Genomic DNA, 19,004 nt, shown 5'->3' with positions numbered 1-19,004 from the left:
TGATGTTTGAGAGACGTCGTCATCACAAACATGATTCTAATCATGCATACTAGTTAAATTTGTGCACAATTAAAAAGAGGACTAGTCTAATAAGACAAAAACACGAGACATTTAAAAGAAATTTGTACATTTGCTTACTCTAATGTAGCATTGTAAGCATTGACAAGGTTCATACTATCCTTAAGCTGTATTCCGTGCATCTATCCAGCATCTTCAAAAGGATAATTTTTGAACTTACTAAGATACCGTCGGATAATCTTACCATGTCGTAGTACCTTGTCTTCATGCCTAAGGACAACTTCGGGTTGTAGCACCTCTTCTTGGTCTTCAACTTTGGGAGGGTCTTCAATAATTGGTTCAGTTGGTGGCTCTCCTTTGTAGGGCTTAAGTAGGCTTACATGAAAGGCATTGTGTATGAGCCAATGGTTGGGCAACTTGAGTTGATAAGCAGTCTCATTGATGGGCTTCAAGATTTGGAAAGGACCATAGTATCTTTTTGCTAATTTAACATAATACTTTTGATGGCCCGTAGGATTTTTGCCCTTCGTTTGCCTTAATCGAGTCTTAGGAAACTTGAGTAATACCCAATCATTTTCTTTGAACATTAAGGCTCTTCTGTGCTTATCAGTAGCAGCTTTTTGCCTTTGTTGAGAGATGGATATAGCCTCCCTAATCTTTTGAAAAGATTCTTGTAGGTCACGGCTATACTCATCGGCGGAGAAGATCTTCCCATGTACTTTGAGTAGCAAGGGACTTTTAGGTCTTCCCTCAATGATCTCAAAAGGTGATTTTCCCGTAGAAGTATGTACAGTATTATTGTAGACATACTCTACAAGAGGTAAGTACTTTTCCCATTGTGAGCGTTGATCTACTTCGGTAACATAAGTCTTAAGTAGATCAAGTATCATAAGATTGGCTATCTCACTTTGGCCATCTGTTTGTGGGTGATAAGCCGAAGAGAAATTCAATCTTGTTCCTAGATTTTCAAAGAGACCTTTCCAAAAATTATTGTTCATTCTAGGATCTCTATCTGACACGATGGATGTGGGTAATCCATGGTGCTTGAAAATCTGAGATATGAAGAGAGTTGCCATTTGATGTGCCTTAATAGTCTTTTTGACATGAATAAAATGTGCTTGCCTGCTAAACCTGTCAACTCTTGTCCATATTCTTGTATTCCCATGGATAGACTTGGGTAATCCAAAGATGAAATCCATGGATATACTCTCGCATGGTGAATTTGGGATAGGCAATGGATGGAGTAATCCAGGTTGCTTCCCTCTATCATACTTGGTCTTTTGGCATACTACACATTTTGAAACATACTCTTGTATGTCCACTTTCATGGTAGGCCAATAAAAGTACGTCTCTACTCCTCGGAGAGTAGGTTGAATACCTCTATGCCCCGCATATGGAGGAGCATGGGATTCATACATAACTTTCTCATGAAGGGAATGGGTAACACATAGCCTATTGCCATGGAGAAGATAACCATCCTCCAAGGTGAATGGTTCCTCTTTCTTCCCAAAGCAAGGGATGACTTTATGTCTCTAAAGTCACGGTCAGTAGCATACTCATATATCATAGAGGATAGATCATTGTGAGTAGCTATAGACACCGCATTAACTTTGGGTCGTCGTGAAAGTGCATTGGCCACTTGATTGTGCTTACCAGCTATGTGAGAAATATGGAAATTGAATTGCGAAAGAAAATTTGCCCACCTCATTTGTTTGTCGGAAAGCTTGGTTTGCGTCATAAAATACTTGAGACTTTGGTGGTCGGTTCGTAGGATAAATAAAGTCCCCAATAGGTAGTGCTTCGATGTGTCTAGGGCATGTAGAACAGCTAAAAGCTCTTTCTCATAAATGCCCAAGACTCGTTCATCAATATTGAGCCTTCGGCTCTCATATGCTATGGCATGCCCTTCTTGAAGCAAAACTGCTCCAAGGCAATCACCACAAGCATCACATTGGACCTCAAATGGCTTTGAGAGATCCGGAAGCACAAGGACTGGTTAGGAAGTAAGCTTCTCTTTGAGCTTTTCAAAAGCATTTTGCTCCTTAGCAGTCCATACAAACTTAATGTTCTTCTTAGTTAATTCGTGTAATGATCCTGCTACTTGAGAGAATTTTGCTATGAAGCGTCCATAGTATGCGCACATACCAACAAAGCTTCTTAGCTCATGTAGATTTCTTGGGTTAGGCCATGCTTTTATTACCTCTAACTTTGATGGATCCATTCGGATACCATCTTTAGAGATAATATGACCTAGGTATTGAATCTCTTGAAGGAAGAATTTGCTTTTCTTTTGGTTGAGAAAAAGCTTGTTCTCCCTCAATGCTTGAAAAATCATTTGGAGATGTTGCTTATGTTCCTCCAAAGACTTGGATTAGATGATGATATCATCAAAGAACACTCCAGTGAATTTGCGGTATGGTCTAAAAATTTTCTCCATCAAACGATTGAACGTAGCTGGTGCATTAGTCAAGCCAAAAGGCATGACTAGATATACATAAAGACCAAACGTTGTGCGAAACGCGGTCTTTAAGATATCTTCATCCACTATCCTTATTTGATGATAGCCACTCTTAAGGTCAATCCTACTGAAGTAGGTAGAGCCTTGTAGCTTATCAAACAGATCTTCTACCCAAGGTATGGGAAATCTGTTTTTGATAGTGATATGGTTTAGTGCTCGATAGTCCACACACATACGATATGTACCATCTTTCTTTTGCACTAAAAGGACTGGAGAACAAAAGGGAGAGGAACTAGGCCTCACCATCCCTTTGTCTACCAGCTCTTGTACTTGCCTCATGATCTCCTCTTGTTGAGCTTGTGAGACTCGATAAGGAGGCTTGTTAGGTGGTGAGCTTCCAGGAAGGAGCTCAATGCGATGGTCATCATCCCCTCGTTTTGGAGGTAAGTCCATAGGGATATCATTGATGAACACATCTTGGAATCCTTTTAGAAAATTAGACAAGTCTAACTCTTCTTGATTCCTACCATTTACATTTGATGAAACATTAGTATCTTTTAGAGACTCTTTGAAAAAAATCATGTACACAGAAACTGAGCTCTTCATTGACTTATCAAAAGCAAGAGGATTTACAAGTGGAATAGTGCGACCACGCTCACTAGCATCTATATACATGTTCTTTCCCCTGTAGGTGAAGTAGATTCTCCTTTCAGGGAACTTCATGTTGGCAGCCATGCGATCAAACCATGGTGCCCCTAGGATAACATCGTCATGTTGGAGAGGAGAGATGAAGAAGTCTTCTTTGTCGACATAGTTTTGGAAATGAATCCTCAACTTCCCAATCAAAGGAGTAATGGAGGCTTGTTGTCCCTTGAAAGCTGCATCAGCCACTACTATATCTCCCATCTCAAAAGCTTGAATGCCCAACTTGGTGGCCAACTCTGTTGATATGAAGTTGAGAGTAGAGCCAGGGTCAAACAAGATGAAGGCATCATGCTCTCTTACCTTTCCCCAAGCATAGGAAAGTGATGATCCTTTGAAATGAGCATCCTCTTTTGGAGCTTCGATGGTGGAATCTCTAGGAGTCTCATTGCGAGTATTCTTCTTGGGGCAAGAACGATAGCCATGTCCTTGCTCCCCACACTTGAAACACTTATGGTCCTTGCAAAAAGCTTCAAGCTCTTTAGGAGAGAGTTTGGTTTTACCTTTGCAAACTCCCTTTTCCTTGGACCGATTGTTGTTGTTGTTGGAATTGACTTGGGAAGTATTTTGAACATTGGTTTTCCCCTTTGCATCATTTTTGTCTTTGTTTTCCATGGACTTGACATTACGTCTAGCCCCTTGATGGATATTGATGCGTGAAGCAACCATGGTGTGATGGATTACTTCGCTAATAGTACCAGGCCGTTGAGAGTTTATGTATTCGGACATCTCTTCAGGTAATCCCGCACAGAATTGCTGCCTTTGCTTGGCAAAGTCTATCTTTTGAAAGGCAGTAGCCTTGAGATGTAAATCCCAAAACTTGTATACATATTTGTGGATAGGCTCATGGGAGAGGATCTTGAAGCTGCGCCATTCGGTAATCACTTTCTCCTTTGCATCGCTTGCAAGGAATTGCTTCATGATGGAAACTCCTAGAGTTTTCCATGTCTTTGGGGCTTCACCATTGCCACGAAGGCTAGCCCACCATTGACGAGCTGATTTTTGGAAGTGCATAGCTACATGGCGTAGCTTGGAGGACTCTGTGAAGCCCTCATCTCCAAAGGCCGCATCAAATTCCTGGATGAAGGCCAACACTTTGTCAGTAGCACCGAAGGTGCCATCATAGGTGAGAAAAGAGATACTCTTTCCTCCCTCCTTGAACTTCTTTAGCTTTTGTGACCTTCGCCATGCAGGAAATGATTTGCGATGTCCTCCCCTCTTGTATTCTCTAGGAGAATAGCCATAACTTTCGTTGGAAGAGGAGGAAGGTGAAGAAGAAGGAGAAGAGGGTGACCTCTCCTAGCCCTTTTCTTCCTTTGTTTCCTCTCTTGCCTTTCAGAGTGATGAGAAGAAGGACTATGTGTTGATCTTTTCCTCTTGGGAGGAGTGGGCGATCGTCTAGACCGCCGTCTTCGTGGAGCCACATCTTCAGAGGAACTTAAACTTTCATTGCTTTTTTGCTCTTTGGATTCCTCCTCTCTAATGGGAGAGAGTCTTCTTTTGGGGGTCTCTTCAAGAGGCCTCCTAAGCTCTCTCTCCTCTTGGAGAGGAAGGGAAATTCCATAAGCACGAAGTTGTTGAGTAACTTCGGCTTGCAAAGCAGGGTTTCCCATAGCTTGCTGCAACCTAGTGACGAGATAATTCACAAACATGGGAGCATCATCATTAGCACCTTCATGTGCAAAATTAAAGCTATCAATGTTCATTCTACTCTCTTGATTATTGTCAGCCATGTTAACAAAATTTATGTATGTACTTAGTGTATGCTTTGGCAATTCAAAACCTTAGTTGCCACTCCTCTTAAGTATCTACACCACGGCTCGAAGTGGTTAATTATAGAGAGTAGAGGAGTAGGTCTAACATATCAGAGTTGCCGAGGGCTAGCTCCTTTCGGATTTCTTATGGCTCAATAATGGTAAAGCCGTAGGAAAGTCTAAAAAGACTCCATTATTAAGTCCAAAGCTCCCGAGGTGTGCACCATCCCCCACATAGTGGGCTGAACAAAATCGATAATAGATCCCAGTTCCACTTACCCTAAAATATTAACAACATCAACCATTTATAGGCTACTTAAGGACCTCTCTTCTTAAACAAGAAAAGAGAAACCAAATGCTCTGATACCAATGTAATGGAATTGGCCTATTTAATTTGAGAGTAGCGGAAATTAATGAGAGTACTTTTGAGAAATGACTTTGTGAGCATAGCGGGTGAACATAATTGAAGATAGAAAAATAATCATAGCAATTAGTTAACTTGGCATGAACAATAATTTTGCAAGAGAGAGAATTTAGAGAACATGACAACAGTTGAGGACCCGATTTATGTGGAGCCGGTCCCCCCTCCAATAGGCATTTGTATTATGATTTCTCCCATTAAGAGAGACTTGTTACAATACAATCTTTGTGTTCCTTGTGACCTAGGTGATGCAATGAAGATGGAAAGCTTCATGCATCACAAACATAACATAAAATTTAAGAAAGCTTTAACTATCCCAAGCCTCAGTCCCAAGACCTCAAACACCTCCAAAGGTGGAGAGAGCTAGCAGGGAATGAGGGTAGGGAAGAGGAAGAAGAAACATTTCGTAGGAGAAAGAATTAGTTCCTCACTTATCATAACTCTTGTTGCTAGAATACATAATAGCATAGTAATGAAGAAGAAGGAGATGGCAAGCTTAAGCATTGAAGCATGGCTCTTGGTTGGATTTGCACTCCATATCCAAGAGTGTTGGTGTAGGCTCTCAACCTCTACTTGCTTGGATAAGGAGAGGGAGCCTTGCACTTTGCATAGCACACAATGAGAGTGTTTGTGGGTGTGTGTGGGTGAGTATACCCCCTAAGCAACCCCCTAGCTTGCTTGGGTCGACCCCCCGTTGTAGCTCATGCTTGAAGCTCATTGGACCCCTCCAGGCCTAGCCAATCACAAGCAGGAGGCATTACAAGCAGCAAGGGTAGCCTTGAGACAAGTGTCCCCCTTTTCGCTTTGAGAGAGAGGGCTAGATAAATGCTAAATCATTTAATTAAATCTCCTAAATTATTATTGGACCCCTTGGGTGGCCAACCAATAGGCTTCAGGCACACCATGAGGGAAACATGAGGAGGAACTTGACAAGTGTCCCTTTTGCTTTATTTGTACCATGCATGCCTTGTGTGAGTGTGTGGGTGTTCTCACTCATCCCCCCTCATGTAGGGCTCTCCCCCTCCTTGTAGGGATTGAATATTTGACTTTTTGACACCTCAAGCCCCTCATACATAGGCCCATTTCCCACCACAAGCTTGGCCGTTAAGCACTTTAAGCTTGGGCTAGGTTCTCACCTTAAGTGCAACCCTAGCATCTCAAGCATGTCAAGCACCTCAAGCATCTCAATAATTAAGCACCTCAAGCACCTCAATCATCAAGCACCTCAATCATCAAGCACCTTAGTCATCAAGCATGACAAGGAGGACAAGCACCTCGAGCTGGGTCAGGTTCCCGCGCCTCAAGCTCAGCCCTAGCTTACCTTAGGTCAAAGGTCTTTTACACACATTATTGGAGGTCTTCAATGAAGCTAACCCTAAGGTCTTATGCTCCATTTGTTAGCCCCTTGATCTTTGATAGACCATCTCTCATTTGGGGCCCTTTACCATTGGCCCCGTGTTGAGATAGATCTATAAGCACATGTCTATATCTTAACACTTGTTCCCGTTTATTCTCCCACATTAAGTGATCAATTTAATATGAGAAAATCATTTGGGTTGGTTAGATATTAGATATTAGATTTTATGAGAGAGAGAGAGAGAGAGAGAGAGAGAGAGAGAGAGAGAGAGAGAGAGAGAGATAATGATAGAGGAAGAGGTAAAGAGAGAGATATTTAAAAGAGATAGTATGATTGATTTGAATTTTATAAAATATTCTCAAATTTAAAGACTCTTTTTTGTATCTCTCTCTACCTCTTCCTGTAGCACTCACTATGTATGAAGCGCAAGCAAGGGGGAGAGAGATAGATAGATACATAGATAGATTTTTTTATCGTCCTTGGAGGTCAAATATGACCTATGGGACCAAAGCTACATGTGATGTAGTATATGTGTGTGGCTAATGAGTGACTCTCGATGCTCCAAAACTGTGGTGATGAGAGTCGAAATGGAGAGGCCACATTGTCGTTGGGAGAGGAAACCGTGTAGGTCAAAGTCATGGCTAGAAATGTGAGGGAAGCAAGTTTGGATGTGACCAAAAGCTGAACACTCTAGTAGAGTGTGGTACTCAGACTGTCGAACTTGCAGTGAGCATAATGTGCACAGTTGATTTGACTCTTCTCCATTGCACCAACGCCCTGTCTCACATCTACGGGAGTGGGAGCTAAGCCAAATGGCTACGATAGTGTGTATTGCTGACAAGGGGATAGGCTCAAGCATGTAAGTGTGACTACAGTTTCCCCTTTTAGCGAAGAACATGGTTTTGTAGTTGGGGGTAATATGGGTGGTATAATGTATGACGCGTGACCCATCGGATTCCTCCCAAGCCGTAATACATTGGCATTGTAGAAAAGTTTCATTCACTTGGGAATCAATTGAGGCATCATGTAGCAAGTGTAATGCATCCCATAAAGCTGAACACTCTAGTAGAGTGTGGTAGTCAGACTCTTGAACTTGCAGTGAGCATAATGTGCACAGTTGATTTGAATCTTCTCCATTGCCCCAACGCCCTGTCTCACATCTAAGGGAGTGAAAGCTAAGCCGAATGGCTATGATAGTGCGTATTGATGACAAGGGGATAGGCTCAAGCATGTAAGTGTGAGTACGGTTTCCCCTTTCAATGAAGAACATGGTTTTGTAGTTGGGGGCAATGTGGGTGGTATAATGTATGAAGCGTGACCCATTGGATACCTCCCAAGTCGTAATACATTGGCATTGTAGAAAAGCTTCATTCACTTGGGAATCAATTGAGGCATCATGTAGCAAGTGTAATGGATCCCATCTCCCAAACCACTTGCTTATGTCTTGCATCCATCCCGTGCTCAAGATCTTGCTTTTATGCATCTTTTGAACTTTTTTGCTTGCTTCCCATGCAATTGTAGGAAGTCGATTTGAGGGGTTTTAATGCATCTATATCATGTACTCCACAACCCTATACATGCCCATAACCTCAATTGGAAGAGATCCCAACTCAAGAAATAGGAGCATACATGGTGTTTCTGTCTTAACTTGTCAGAAAGTTTGTAAGAAAACGCTTTTGGACATTCTCAAACTCTTTCCAAGGAGTCTTGGAGATGCTCCCACCCCACTATGAAACTCCATAAAGAAGAACCTCCGGGGTCACCAATGTGTCAAAAAGGTACTTCTTGAAAACCCAAAACTTGATGTTTCCCACATGACACATGTTATCAAATGCATAGTATGCTCTATTTCCCACTTTCAAACGATGCATAGCACATTCATGCCACCGATGATTGTCCAGAACCTCAAGGACAAGGTACTTAAAGCTCTCAACAACTTCAAGTGTCTCATTGTTGTACACAATGCATGTCTTGTCCTTATGGTTGGTTTTCACAAGAATAACTTTGTTTTGAATTTGTTCACAATCAGCCCACTATGCAAGCAAAAGTTCTCAAGGACAACCCTGAGCTTTTGGGCATCTTGTGTCCTAGAAGCACTGCATCATCCGCATACAACAAAAACATGATTATCGCATTCCAAATAATGACCTCTTCAATGCCTTCTTCTTGCATAAAGTCAAGTACCATTTGTTCCAATTGATCGATGCATAGACACAACATACATCCTTGTTTAACCCCGATAGTGCTTAATTTTTTAAAAAAAAATTCCTCTTCCCATGCACAATTGAAACATCACCTTCTTATAGATTTGAGAAATCGCAAGCATAAACTCACTTGGCACTTGGAGTTCTTCCATCCTTCTCCACAAATTGTTACGTGAAATGATATCACAGGATTTCTTAAAGTCCACAAAACAACAATACAATCGCTTACCTTTCAATCAACTTTCCTCCATGAGAACACGAAGAGTGACAAGATGATCAATGTTGCTATGGCATCGACCAGAACTCGCTTGTTCTTTTGCAAGCTTGTCATTCTCTTCAGTCCAATCACTCAATTTCATCTCCATTAAGCACTCAAACAACTTTTCCATAAGAGACCCAATCATTATCGTTCAGTAGTTGTTTACATTACTTACATCCCCTCCTTTATACAAAGGCTTGACCCAATTAGTACTCCAATCATAAGGCATACCATGTTGAAGTGCAAGGTTGAATATATCACACATCCACTCATGTGTAAAATCTCCCGTCCATTTAATCATCTTCGGCTTGATACCTTGAAGATCTCTCGCTTTGCGGAGTGGCCAACTTTTCAAACCCACCGCATACATCCTCAATAAAAAAAAGAGAGGGCATAATCCACAAGACTCAAGTTACCAAAATTCTCAAACTGCTTGCCCCTCAAGTTTCTCAAAAATCTTCCACATGCACGTGCCTTTTCTTGGACTTGAAAAAATTATTGCTTTACCTCCCATCTTCTTCTCTTATTTTGAATCAATGCCTTGTATGTATGCAAATGACTTGTTCATAGTTTCATCAAGCTTTATCAAGGACTTTCGAGCATTTTGAAATTCTTCATTAAACCACCTTTTGCGTGATCTATCTTTGTTGATACCATGGACATGCTTTATGGCAAAGGATTCTTTGGAACAAGAACAAATAACTTTCTTGAAAGCTTCTCATTTAGTTTTGACTGGTGCATTATTGAAGCTTTGTCATCCATAACTTTTGCTCAACCATTTCAATGTACATTGGTGCTTGTTTGGATTCAATACATAATGATAATTTCTCTTCCCTTTGGCTGAGATTATCATGCTTCATTGCTTCTCCACATGCAAGGTCAATACATAGGTCCGATGCTCTGATTTCGGGGTCCATTGGCCAAACATAAAACTCTTTATGTGATACATGATGGCTCTAGAGAGTAGCAACGTGCTATTACATATGTATAAAAGTAACTTTCCATAGTGATCCGTCTCTTTCTCATCCATTGAAGTACGATCATACAAGTGAACTTCTCCAACTCCCTTGAAATGTATGGCATATCAAATTGTTGACTATCATGTTGCAATGTTTTTGTGCGAGCATTCATATCCCCAAAGGCAATAACATCACCTTCGCCTTTGAAATAAGCAATTTCCTCTTTTAAATCAAAAGTTCAACATAAAAGGAGGAATCATGATGAGGAATGTAGCAACGGGCTACAAAAATGGGTGCTGTTTTTGGTGTCATAATTTTTAACCATACACAACGTTTGTAGTTGTCATCTTTCACAATTGATACAAAATCTTCCAATCCTTTCTTAACCATATATGCTATCCCTCCTTGCCCTCTTCATTCATTTAGATTCTATGAACATATCAATGAATGTACATTGTAATCCTCCAAGCCGTTAATCCTTTGTGTATCATGCTCCCAAGTTTCAACAAGAAGTACAACATCGGCTTTGCTTGTTAGTTAATCAGTTCCAACCCCCGCATTCCATGGGTATGTAGTGCAATTCGAAAAGCATATTTTCAATTGTAACTTGGCCTCATAGGTTGCACATTCCTATTTGCTTGAGGGACTTGCCTCCTTGCGCAAATTTTCTTCATGAGAGATCTCCTTGTTTTTCTTATTCCTTTCCTCATATGCCTTGCAACGCTGCATATTTTGTTGCTTAATAGTGCAATCTTTATATACAAAACATTATGTATCCCTCAAATAGATTTAATTATTATCAAGGATAATCTTTCATTTGGTCTCATCCGGCATGGTGCATACGATTGGCGGTTCTCCTGAGGAAGGAGCTCCTTGCTTACACACTCTATGTGCTCCATAGACCATATCTCCGGACATGCCAAAGTGGGTTTTGAAGAAATATTTGATAACAATGGCAAGAGAAGGAGGCATCGCTAACTTGCCTTTGGGAATTCCACAGATAAAAATGTTCTTGGAACATCGCTCACGTTCCTTCAACTCCTTCACATCCACATTCTCAACATTCTTTGTTTGAGCCATAGCTTGCATGAGGGAGAAATTAGGAACCACATTTCTACCACATTCATCCGCCCAAGACTTTTTTGTGCATACACTTTTCATGTCGCATACATCCCGTCTCATGGTGTCAAATTTCTCCTCTTTCAATACATGATCATGCTCCACTTTGCTCATGAAATCCTTCAAAGCATTCAAGTCCACAAGAGAACGCTTACAGTCCTTGAATTCCTCTTCAAGTTCCATCAAACGTGTTGTTTGCATCTTAAGTGTCCTCTTGAGATTCTCATTCTCAACCACAAGAACACTTAGCATGCCATTCTCCATTGCAAGTGCATGTAAGTCTTCAACTTGTTTGTTTATGGTTTCTTGCAAACAATACCAAGTATGCCATGATCATTGTTTTTTATGTCATTGGTTGAGTGGTTGTGTTGCTATCTCCACACTTAGGAGATTTTGGATCATTTTTTACAATGTTTGTGGACCTTGTTGAAGAAGAAGAACCCTTGCAAGTGCCAAAAGACATTGTATGTAAAATAAGAGAGACAGGGGGAGGAGAGAGTGGGGGGGAGAGAGCGAGTGTGATAGAGGGAGAGGTAGAGAGAGAGATAGTTAAAAGGGGGAGGGTGAAAGATAGAGAGAGTCGCCTATATAAAGGGGTAGGGTGTTATAGTTTTTTGAGTTTTCAAAGTTTTTTTCAAAGGATGTAACAATCAACATGTATCGATCACCATCTTTTTTCACTTTTTGTCACCCTCCCTCTATCACCCTCTCTTCCTCTCTATATATCTCTCTCTCCCCCTCTTATGTGCATCATGAAGAGTGAGCGATCACTCTTTATGATGCACAGGAGAGGGACAAAGAGAGAGATAGAAAAGAAGAGAGGGTGATAGAGGGAGGGAAATAGAGAGAGAATGGTAGAGGGAGAGTAAGAGGGGGAGGGGAGAGAGAACAAGAGAGATAGAGGGAGAGTAAGAGGGATAGATAGAGATAGGGCTAGGAAAAGAGAATGAGAAGGGGAGAGAGAGAGAGAGAGAGAGAGAGAGAGAGAGAGAGAGAGAGAGATGGAAATAGGGAGAGGGATTGTGGGAGACACAAATATAGAGGGAGGGAGTTGGTAGATAAAGAGTTGAGGCAGAGGGAGGGTGGAAAAAGAGCAGAGGGAGAGAGGGGTTACACGTAGAGAGTGGAATTGACAATGCTGAGAGCTAAATCAAGGGTTAGAGGAATAGAAAAAGATGGATATAGAAAGAGATGAAAATTGTATTTCTTTTTTTGTTGATCTTACAGAGCATTTGAGCTTTACATTCATGATTGAAAACTAAAGATGGCCAAGAAAATTGATTTGGTGCTTACATTGAGTTCATTTACAATGGAGAAGTGATTGGTGTTGGTAAAATAGACAAGACTTCAAACTTGGCCAAGCTTCATGGGAGCAGATTTCCACGTGGATGCTTCTCTATTGTGGTGCTGGAAGTATACGATGGGAAGGACTCTCCTCTACCTCATGCTCCTTCCACGAATGAGGAAATGACTACTCTGAAGAAGGCGGAAAAAGGTCTTGTTACATGGCCTAAAAACGATCTGGTAATTTCTAGATTCATCTCAATAATGGCTTTGCATTGATATCCTTTGAGTGTAAAGTGTTAAATGTGTAGCTACTTTGGGTTTACTTGCTGGATGATCATTACTGTACTTTTTGTTAAATAGCGGGTTATCAAGATAGCAAGGTTGGAACCACAAGAAATGTCACAATCCGCTAGTGCGTCTCTCTCCAAGAGCCAACCAATAAGTGCAATGTCATCTCCACCTGTATCATCAACAAAAAAATCTAAAAAAAAGTAGCAAAAGGAAATATAAAAGTGCAGGCAGGAACATCGTCTAGGTTTGTAGTCAATAATGTGAACTCGGACGAGGATATCGATGACAGAGAGGTGGAGGCATACGTGACAGTAGGGGCAAATTTTGGAGGAGAATTTCCAATTAATCAGGATGTCATAGTACGTCAGGATATGTTATCCAAGCATATTGGAACTTTGAAGGTAAATGAGAGCTTATGTATTTAAAGCATGCAATACCTTTTGCAAAGTATGGGCTTTAACATAATTTGGATATTGCATAAGAGCATGAAACTCCATTTCCTTGGGTTCCTCTGTGCTCCTTGCTGAAACTAGAGAAAGCAAGAAAAGTTAGATGGGACCCCAAGCGCTTGAAACCATTGTCCGATACATTTTTGTTGGAGGGATATTATGAGCCCAAGGGATGCTTCATATGCTCTATCAATGCACCGGGCCATCCTAGCATCGATGTTGATGACGCTATCATGCAAACATGGGATCCCTTGTGTCGGATGGCTAATGAAGAGTTCGAGGCTAGAATCAAAGATACATGTTGGGGTGACCTGTGCGGCAAAATGTTATATACTTGGGATGACAACCATAGGCTAGCCGCTTGGATGGAAGTTCTTAAACACAATAAGTATTGTCTTTGATGTTGTTAACTTAATTGCACATTTTAAATTGAAGCAATATGAGACCTTTCCTATGGTTATAGGTGTTTCCTACGAAGTCGATCTACATCCAAGTGTTTGCATACAACTAGTGGCGGTAGACTCTTCAAATGAGGCTAACATGTTGAGCATTGTGATGGGTATAAACAAGTAAGTTCCTTGAGACTGTTCGCTTCTGTAGCTAGCTTTGGAATCTGATAATCTTATCATTCTTTACCTCTCAATTTGGTATAGATTGAATGAGACGAGATACATTGCAACCTCCTACACGGGCATGCTATGGATGGTGTAGGCAATGGGGCTTGCTTCGAAGGAGGTAATCATTGAGAAACTACCATGTGTAGTCTACAGTTGGATGCAGACAGACATTGACAAGAGGGTAGGGAAGAAAGCATGGTATAATGTGCCTATGGCTCTGATGTCACAGCTTCTTCATCCTGTAAGTGGCATTGAAGTTTTCAAATAGTAATTAGCATTAATTTTTGCATCTTGAAAGAGATATTTATCAATAGTGCCAAATGTGCAAAAAAAAAACACCCCAGCCTTGAAAAAGATCATTGCAGAGAAGGATAGAATGCTTCCCTCAGAGTTTCAAGCACAACACAAAAAAGCATTCTTTGAAATAGATGCACCATCCAAAACATTTACAAAACACGTGCTCGCCATTGTTGATCCAGCCATGGGGGATGATTGTGGAGGTATATTATTTCAACCTCCCATGTGATATAGAAACACATGTTGGTGGTAGAATTTGGAATTGATCCCTATGGGCATCAATGCAGGAGATTGCACACAATCAAGTGGACCAGTCGTCCAAAATGGTTGATGTAGGAAAGGTTGTATGGGTTGGCATGTGTGGATCTTCCCCCTGTCAAAAAAACATTGTTGGTGTCCGCAATGAGAAAAGAACACGCTTGGGCATCAGAGGCCATTGACATACCATCAGATGACACCTGGTTTGATTTGTTGCAGGAGGATAATTGGATGCAAGAGGAGGATGGGACACTTATGCAAGGTACAATTCATCAACCACTATCTCTAAATAGAAATTTTTTGTAACCTTTTGCTATATCCTTTGACATATAATTGTTGTGCAAGGGGTATGGAACATGGAAATTGGTTCCTTTGGCAGTTGCTCGCATAGTACACAAATGAAAACGATGTTTTCATTCAGTACAGAAGTGACTACGGTGTGTTGGCTTTGTTGGGTAGCCAGATGGGCCGTATGATGACAATATCTAAGAGCAACAAGGACTTCTCCACCAAGCTACGCAGTGTTTTGGTGATGCAAGCATGTCAATTGAGAGAGATACATGAGAGAGACAAGAGACATGCAGATGAGGTAGAGCATTCCCTGATGCAACATCTCCTGTAGAGACACATCCAAACATTGTGGAATTGGATCCACCAGCCCATTTCTTAGAGTAGACTTTCAAAAGAAGACCTTGCATTGTGTGGACAATGAACTTTTTTGTTAATCGTTGTAGAAGGATGCTTTAAACATTCTTTTGAACAAAGAGATGTGTTTTGTTTATTCTCAAGTAGTTTGATCTTGTAAATATGTCGATTTTAGCTATTGTCGTGAACTTGTTCGTGTACTGTGAGAGAGATGTACGAGCTTGTCTATTTTTTTTAGCAGGTGGATATTTTATCTTTTTGTGGCTCTTTTGTATAAACTTGCAGTCTTTATGGTTGTCCTTTCTTGGCTACCAATTGTAGGATCCCACCACTCATGTCATGCTTTGTCCTCTCACGTATAATCTCCCTCTCTCTCTCTCTCTCTCTCTCTCTCTCTCTCTCTCTCTCTCTCTCTCTCTCTCTCTCTCTCTCTCTCTCTCTCTCTCTCTCTCTCTCTCTCTCTTGTCATTTTTCTAAGCACACCCGCAGCAGCAGCAATCGATGCTCTACACGGAACCCATATGAGACAATTGTTCTTTCATGCACTTGACATGTTAATAACCTGACCTGCTATTAACCTTCACGATGGAGGAAAAAAATCACAAAGTCCAAAGCAATGAGATGAGCTAGATAGCAATAAAGTAGGGTTACACGACCTTGCCTTGGTTCATTGTTGAGAATTGATATTAGAAAAATTACCAAGAAAAAAATTTTGTAGATGCAGCATGAACGGTTTTGTTGACACTAACACGTGTAGTACTTGCCAATTGATGTGTAATTTTCTCTGTTGTATTTTTGACTACAACTTTTCTCCCCCCTAACCCCCGTTGTGTGCTTGTACTATAGCTTGTGGGCAGGAACATTGTTAGAAGTGCACTTATAAGCTATGTTTGGCAGAGGAACCTTTTTTTCCTTTATGGCTCGATCCCGCAGAAAGGTCATAGAGGAAGCTTTTTCAGTTACTTTACCAACTAGACCATTTTCCATGAAAAGCTTCCTCAAAAGCTCCCTCCAAAATCTCTCTCGGTTCCCCTACTCTAGATAATCAAAGATCCACGTGCAGCTATGTTTTTCTTTTTTCTAGAGCAATTGTGTCATGGAGATCATGTCTCCAAAATTGTATGTCATCTTCCACCACAGAGGCAAAGTATGTGGCAATTTTTGATGCTAGCAACAAACGAAGCTGTATGGTAAACTTGCCCAGTGGGAGATCTTGGCATTACTCATAATCCAATGTTGCATTGTTATATCAAAGTGTGATTTATTTAGCAAAGAACCTTGTGTTTCACTCCAAGTCAAAACACATAACAATCCGTTTCCATGTGATACGAGACAGATTGGCTATTAAGCACATTGAACTAGTCAAGGTTCATACAGATGACAACCCTACAGATGCACTCATAAAGAGCCTAGCCTCTAAGAAGATTGCACATTGCATGGAGAGGATGGGTATATAGTGAAGCCATATGATAGCTTCATGGTTGTACAGATGTACATTCCTTGGCGTTGGCCTTCAAGTGGGATATTGTTAGGGTTTAGGCCAACTAGTTGGACACCCATCACACTGATTATAGTAATCTTATCTATTATTTTAATCATATAGAACAACAAGGAATAGTGAGGTAATTCTAATCCTCAATGAGAGCTCCACCCGCACCAACACTCTGTGTGTGCTCTTCTTCTCCCTCTCACTCTGTACACACCGTGCACTCTTCACAAAATATTTCAAAAGCTGCAAAGATAAAACTACATTCTACCAACATACATCAGCAAAAAAGCTCCACACTTCTTGAGGACCAAATTAGGAATACTCCATCTTGCAAAAGGAAGGCTGAAAATTAAACATGAGAGATAACTATAGTTTCATCATGAGCACCTTTTCTTAATCCACTAACTTGCACCGAGTTAAAATTTTATTAATAAGCCAACATCAAACAAAACAATGAGCTACAATCTATGCGTATGCCATGCCAAGCATCCTCATATTTTATACCAACAAACAAAAATGAATTTCATTTGTAAAGGTCTAGTGTACTAGCTTCCGCAAAATGTGAGAGATACAAAAGCATTGTTAGGATCAAAATAGGTATCTATGGTGGACAAAAACTCAAAAAATTACAAAGTTAGCAGCACATAGAGGTTCAAAATAAGTGTAACCTCATGTGTTAGCACCACCACATGATTCCACTAGAAATTATAGCTTAAATATTTTGTCCATAACATATATCCTCCAAAAAGTTTATATACAACTGATTCACAAAGACTACAATCTCATCATAGATTAGCGCTAGCCTTGTCTTTGCCAAATTCCACTAGCAAAGCAAATAAGATTGACCATGTGTTCCATCACTTGTCCTTGAGAGAACCGCCTCATTGAGTGTATATGTAGCATTGCTAAGTATAGAAATCCTAAGGATCCCTCAATAATCTTAAGATCATCCACAATTTTCCGTGATGCATGAATCCAAGTGTAGACACTTCTACAATCCCTATGTGCAAGGCAATGAACGAGAAGCAGACGAGGAACACTTGCTCTCATTTTTGCAATTAGCCCAGATTTGTAACGCATCACAACAAAGAATCAATCGGTTTTGCAAGTGACACAAGCTTAGAAAGAGACAACTCCATCTCTTGTAGTAGAAACTTAATAAGAGCATCATATTTTGCAAAGGCTCCACCATTATCAATATTCAAAAGCCTACAAAAGATAGCTTGGTTGTCACCCTTACCCCCATCTTTCAAGTAGCTTACATAGACAATGAAATGGCCTTCTTTTCCTATGTCTATACTGTTATCTGCTATAATACAATGCCAAGGACTTACTTGGATTTCTCTACATAAGGCATTCCAAAGTACATCCCTCATTGCTTGCATAAACTTCATACCAGCAATCCTATTCAAGTTAGTTTTGTACTCCATATGATGGGGTATATTTGGTAGCCCTTGGTCAATGGGATGAAGAAAAATTCTCAAATAGCTCAAGAGGCCCAATGCATTTCACTACAAAGTACCTTTTCCACAAGATCGAGAAGGGCATTGATGCAACGTGGTAGCATGTTTTGTGTGTGTGTGTGTGTGTGTGTGTGTGTGTGTGGTAAAGAATACAAGTTGTGTCAGTGGAGTAGAGGGCAAGAGCATCTTGCCCCTTATTCTCAATATGTTCTAAACAATAAGGGGACATCACAGGAAGCCAAACATTAGAAGTCCAACCCAGCACAAGGCACATGCCACCTCTACTCCAACATACTCCTAGAATGTACCAATAATTGGGTCCTACTAGGTAACTGCCAAATAAACAAGAAATATGTCTCATGATCTTGCAATGTCCAAATGCCAAACCATCATCCAAGTGCACTCAATCAAGACTCCCACTAGCAAAAGTGTTAAACCACTCATGACATGGTGTGATGTGAAAAATTGCACCTTCATTTAGCAACCAATGGCAAAAAATTACATACATATAAACAAGAGGAACACTAGAGGTAAACATGACATCACTATCAGTGGCATACTAAGCCACCTCTCTATCATGCATCAAAACCATCTCCGCATCTTGCATACACCATTGCCGCTAACTCTTATGCTGAAAGCAATGATGCCTAATGTGTTCTATGTAACCACAATGTCAACAATGCAAGTATCAACAAGAACGAGACCTCCACCTCTTAGAAGTCATCTTTGTAGACTCTAAAATGTCACACATATGTGCTATATGGATGTCAAAAAACAAAAAAAACCACTTATCCATTAAAAGTGTATGCTAATAGAACCAAAAATATGGAAATAAATTCTTGGAGAAAACTGGCAGACTCTCCGTTTTAAACTAAGCAAAATATCAATCAAAATCTCAACCATAAACCACATCAAAGGTGCCAAAGTGGGAGATCATCTTGACCATATACAATCATA

Source organism: Adiantum capillus-veneris, chromosome 7 (genome assembly GCF_014529385.1).
Source record: "Adiantum capillus-veneris isolate H3 chromosome 7, ASM1452938v2, whole genome shotgun sequence".
In the NCBI taxonomy this organism is placed as follows: domain Eukaryota; kingdom Viridiplantae; phylum Streptophyta; class Polypodiopsida; order Polypodiales; family Pteridaceae; genus Adiantum; species Adiantum capillus-veneris.
This window is presented reverse-complemented; position numbering follows the sequence as displayed.